The sequence below is a fragment of the Chenopodium quinoa genome, unplaced genomic scaffold, assembly GCF_001683475.1.
Source record: "Chenopodium quinoa cultivar QQ74 unplaced genomic scaffold, ASM168347v1, whole genome shotgun sequence".
NCBI lineage: Eukaryota > Viridiplantae > Streptophyta > Magnoliopsida > Caryophyllales > Amaranthaceae > Chenopodium > Chenopodium quinoa.
The window spans coordinates 2824910-2830909 of NW_018742738.1; positions in this window are offsets into that span (position 1 = coordinate 2824910).

A 6000-nucleotide genomic window follows, 5' to 3' on the forward strand; every position below is an offset into this window, starting at 1 on the left:
CTTCACCACACCAGGCTCACCTTCTTTATTTAAACACTTTCTATGTTTCCTATGAACCTCCTCAAGGATCTCAACTAAATCTTGTATAAACCACTACTTCTCATCACCATCATCATACTCCTCTTCAGTAGGCTCTCAGTTTATGTCATTATCATTTTGATCATCACTTGAGGACCTAACTCACTCCCATATCTATCATCATCACTATCATTGACAAACACCAACCCAGGGTCGTCTCATACATTTTGGAGGCCTTGTTCTAATCTTAAACATTTAGCCCTAATAAAAAATAATTAAATTATTATTCTACATTGTTACAACCATTATTATTAACTCGTGACTATACTTTGCAATTTGCAATTGATTTCAACCTTTACAGAAATTAGACAAATAATAAAATTAAAACAAAGTTGCAATCAGTCCGCATATGCTTGATTGATTTGTGGATTGGAGTAGGGGCTTTTCTCTTACCAAAATTATACAAAATTAAATGTTAATAAAAGGACAAAAAAGGAATTGAAGAACAACAAAATGAATCATGAGTGATAGTAATCATATAACTAATATATTAAGCTAAACTTTTAGCCAGGTCACGACTTTGCGACACTTGGCGTTCCAACTTTTTGCCAAGTGTCGCGCCACTTTGGAGCGATTTAAATAGACTTCATAAGATAAAAAAAATAGAATTTTAGGATAAAATTTTAAGTTTAGAATTTTATTTTCGATAAAAGACCAATATTTTAGAGATACAAATTGAATTACAATTTTATTCAAAAAAATTATTAGATTGTAATTCTTAAAAATTATCATATATATTTAATTTTTTATGTCATAATTTTTTTTTTTTTGAGCGAAGGAATTAGTTTAAAATGTAAAACATCTATTTATAATATATAATAATCAGTTAAAATAATATACTGTTTGATTTTATTACTATATAGACCTGTCAATTAGGGTTGAGTCATGAGTCATCTCGTAATGTGTCACTTTAGGTTACGAGTCAAGAAATATTCAAACTTTGCCCAAAGTTTTGGGTTCGGGTTAACCCAACGGGCTTTGAACATTTATATTATTTAATTTATTATTTTTTTTAATGTATTAAATCGAACATTTCCACCAATATTAGTGTAGACACCCATTTGTGTCTCCCCAAAACCAAACCCGGTGATGAGTACCTTTCACGTTGAATCATAATCGAATGAGGTGAAAGTGTGGAAAATCTAGTGTTGTAGATAGTTTTAATTTCTTTTCTCTTCTCTTTGTTTATGAAAACCTATTTTAAGAAAACAGTCAATCCAGTTTGGTTAGTCCGTGATATGGGTCCATTAATAGTATAGTTGGATGGGGCCAAATTACTGAACTGGGCCCGGTTTGAGCCGTATATGCGGCCCAATGATCTAGAGGAGGGCCTATTATGGATTTATCATTCCTAATACAATTAGGAATGGTTTTAGTCTTCTAGATTCTTCTAGAAGGTTCTTTTCATTCCTAATTCAATTAGCATTGATAAATTGACTTTTTGAAATTTTAGTTAGAAAAAAAGTGTTTTTCAGGAAAATACGATTTTATCCTCCTGTACGGTTAAATTTTATCCGATTTTAGAAAGCGCGTCAAAAACTTGATTAGCGCCTAACGCCAGTATTAGCGCCTGGCGCTAAGCTTGGCGCCTGGCGCTAGCATTAGCGTCTAGCGCTAATGTTAGCGTTTGGCGCTAACTTTGTTTTTTCACGTCAGAACTCTGGCTCGATTTTCTATATTTTTGGCTGATTTTGTCTATAAATAGCCTCCTAAAAACTCTGTTTTCAATCACCAATTATCATCTAGAATTATCAATTTCATAGTTTTCTAACTCTTCTCTCTTAAAGCTAGAAGCTTTTCTCCCTCTCTCTCTTCTAAACCACCCTTCATACAAAATTCCGCATTCACAAGACCTAGAAACACCTAGCAAAGTTCGAAGTTGCCTTCGCCTTAGACGTGAAAGGTTTTAATTTATGAGGGTTTGGTCCCAAATCTCTATTTTGATTATCTAATTTAATTCTTTGGTTTTATTATTTTACTTGAAGATACTAATGCGTGTATTTTGTTATTAGAAAGAGGTACGAGGCATCCAAGTAAGTGCTTTAATGATTTATTGTTGTTATGATATAGAAATCATGCTTAGATTGTTATTATGATTCCTAGTGTTATGTTAGGGCGTTTTGATCTTCCTAGTATCGTGTCTAGGGTAATTTTAATATCAAGTATGATTTAAAGTATGATGCCTTTTATATTCTTCCTAATATTAATGATTGTTAGTATCATGTTAGGGTTAAAGCTTTGATTTTGATTGCTTAGTGACATGCTAGGGTTTGTTATTAATCTTGTTAGTATCATGCCTAGGATCTTGCTATTATTATGCTTTAACATGATTTATGATTATAATTTTATGATGATGATGATGATGATTATTATTATTATTATTATTATTATTATTATTATTATTATTATTATTATTATTATTATTATTATTATTATTATTATTATTATTATGTTGCTTGATTATATTTATTGTTATTTCTTGATCACACCTTTTATGCATGTTTAAAGGAAATGTGTACTTGTAATCACGCTTAATAAGATAATTAATAATCTTGTTTAGGGGTACTGCTTGAAATATTCTCTACAGTTTTTGGCGACTCCACTAGGGAGGATTTCTATTTTAATTCCTGAAATTTATTTCGGCAATGATTTAGAATGAGTGGATGAGACTCGAAAATTTCTAAGTATTTCATGTGCGTAATTTTGATTAACATTATTGTCATATGCATAAAAAATATCTCATTGGAAAGACCATCCCTAATGAGTTAAAACATAGGATTTTACATGTAGGAAATTTGAGAAATATCTTTCACAATTAGGATCGAAATAATGCTGTGCGATACTGGAAAATTTTATCGAGCACAGAAAGCTTCTGAGGCATGTAGGAACTAGCGTCAGCGAACAAAGATTAGCGCCAACGTTTTGAATTTAGCGCCAGGAGACAACCTCTGTCGCCAGGCGCTAAAGCCAAAAAGTGGCGCTGGCCTCTGTTTGCTGGCTCCTGGTTATTCCAATACCAAGCAAGAAATATGCGTTCTAATTTTGACCAGTTTTAAGCATTGTTTGCTCGATTCTACTTCCTGATTGAGTTTTTCTCACTATTTTAAAACCCATATGTGTTCTACATATGGACATAACCCTCTGGGATTTCATGCTCCGTCTACCTGATTGAACGCTCTGAGTAACAAAGGGTACATTCGAGAATGTTGAATTCACCAAACCATGGAAGCAGTTTTTCTGAATTCGCGGTGTCCCATCCACTCGCGCCAACCCTTGGAGGTAGGCTTCCGCGTGGTGCATCCGGATAATTAACCATGGAACCTCTATTGACTAACCCATATCCCGAACTTTAGAGAACTAGGGCCATGGTTAGGTTGCAAACTCATTGCATCATATTGTGCCTACTTGACTAATTGTGCATTATTGGTTGTGCATACTCTATGTGTTTTTCCTGACCGTTTGTTTGACTTGTGCTAAGATTAAATAAATTAATTTATGACTAAAAGAACTTTGCCTAATTAATTAATTAATTATTTAATTAATTTGAGTAAATAAAGTCTTATATATAATCAGAGTTGACTTAGTACGACTTTAGGTATACCCCTGTAGAATAATAATACAGAAAATAGTTTCAGATCGACGCTCCAGCAATGGCGCCAAAATTTGAACTGTAGCGCCAATCTGTGGAGCGTAGCGCCTGGCGACAATCCTGTCGTCTGGCGCTACACTGCAAAGAGAGGCGCCAGTCCTGTCGTTTTGACGATAGTTCGGTTTATTGATCGAGTCATCACCTTGTGTCCAATTATACAGTTTGCTAATCAATTCGGTTAATTTTTACTATTAATAATACCATGTCAAGTAATTAATCGAGTCTAAGCACTAAGTCCCATGGTCATACACAAAAGTCAAAGCATGTCACTTGCACTAACCATATAAAGCACACACTAATGCACACTTTGACCATGTCTAAGAGAGTCTTGTATGCGCGTTTTTTCCGTCATTTTTTTTAGGGGGGTTAGTCGGATATTAATCCTCCAATTTAAACCACTTGATTAAATACCATACTTGATTCCAAAAAATATACACCTTATTTTTGCCAAAAATATGCACCCTATTTTTTTTTCTTTTTTTTGCTTTTTTCTCTTTTTAAAACCGTAAAGTCAAGGTCAATTTGAGTCAAATAATTAAAACAAAAAAATGGTTTGATTTACAGCGCGTGGTCAAGAAAAGAAGGGCATTTAATCAAAGACAACCTTTTTATCCAAGTCCAACTTTTCGACAAACCCATCGCTCGTAAGAGGAAAGCTAGGACAATAATGGCAACTCAAGAAGAAGTCAATGAGATCAGGAACCAACTGATTACCGTGACTAAGGCGTTAAAGGTTCTACCCTCAAGATTGATGATCTTGTGAAACAACAACAGATGGACCTCATGCAAGAGAGCCTAAGCAAGCTTTCTAGCGACTACAAGTTTCAAGGGATTAGCTCACAAGGGGTCTCGGTGGACAAGGATCTTCTTCCGCAGAAGTTCAATGCCAACGACATCCTAAAATTCAAAGCAACTGATAACCCTTACTTTCATTTAAGAGCCTTCGAAACAATCATGAGTATTAAGGGTATCTACAAGAAAGTGTTCCCTTCTCTGTTCTTACTATCTCTCAAAACCGTTTGCCAACAATGGTCCTTTTCTCTCGAGAAAGAAAGAACCTCTACTTGGGAGTCGATAGTAAACGTTTTTATTGATAGATACAAATGCAGTATTCAAGTTAAGACCGACTATAGGGAACTTGAAATCCTCAAGCAGAAGGAGAATGAAGGCTTCACCTCCTACTTTAACAAATGGAGAGAAACCTCAGCTAAGATGATTGATGTTCCAAGAGAAAAAGAGTCAGTAAGGTTATTCATCAAAAACCATCAAGAAAAGTACTCCAAGCATCTCAAATATCAGAATAATCTCCATACCTTCAAGGCCGTCTATGACATTGAAATTAATATTGAAGACGACCTGGCTAAGTAAGCTGCCAACAATAACTCCAACAGTGGCTAGAAAGGCAAGAAGAACGACAATCCTTCTTCTTCCAAAACCACCCACTCAAACAATGTTAGCACTTTTAACTTAAGTGAAGTCCTTGCTATGAATAATCAAGGACAAAAGAAACCATTTAGGAGGAACTTTACTCCTATTGGCATGAGTTATGACACCGCATTTGACCGATTAAATACAAAAGGTCTTATAACTCCTATTGGACTGTTTGGGGACCCACTAGTTGAGGAGAGGATGGCTAATTGGAATCCCAACGCACATTGCAAATATCACCAAGGTAGGGGCCACCTTACTGAGAACTGTTGGAAGCTTAAGGAGGCTATCCAAGACTTAATCGACAATAACAAACTACCATTGCCCCCTGCCTGTAAGAAGGAAAGTATTGATAGTGCGCCTCTTGCTCACTCCTTGGCCATCTCTGATGAGGTAAACGAGGTTGATCCTTCATCTCTCATCAAACCTATCGAAGAAATCCATGCAGTCGAAGAAGAGGAGGAGATCTTTTTCGATGCCATGGATAACCTCCAAGAATTAGCAAGTAAAGAGGACATACAATTGCTTACGTTGTCCATGTAGAGGGATCAAACTTGCTACATGAAGCTCTCAGAGTTGTGAAATAACTACAAAAAAAGTATGACGAGGATCCACCCTCGAAAAATAAACCCAAGAGAGAGGTAATGGGATCTTGTTGGCTTCCATAAGATCTTGTAGTAGGACTTGGGATCCCATCTTGAAGAGGAAACAATTTTCATTGCAAGTAATCGATGAACCCAAGAAGGTGATAGACTTTACACTCCAATTGGGATTCCATATGCTCACATGTTCAAAATGCCCTCCGAAAGTGGCGAGATCAAACCTCTCGAACCGAGACCATTTGA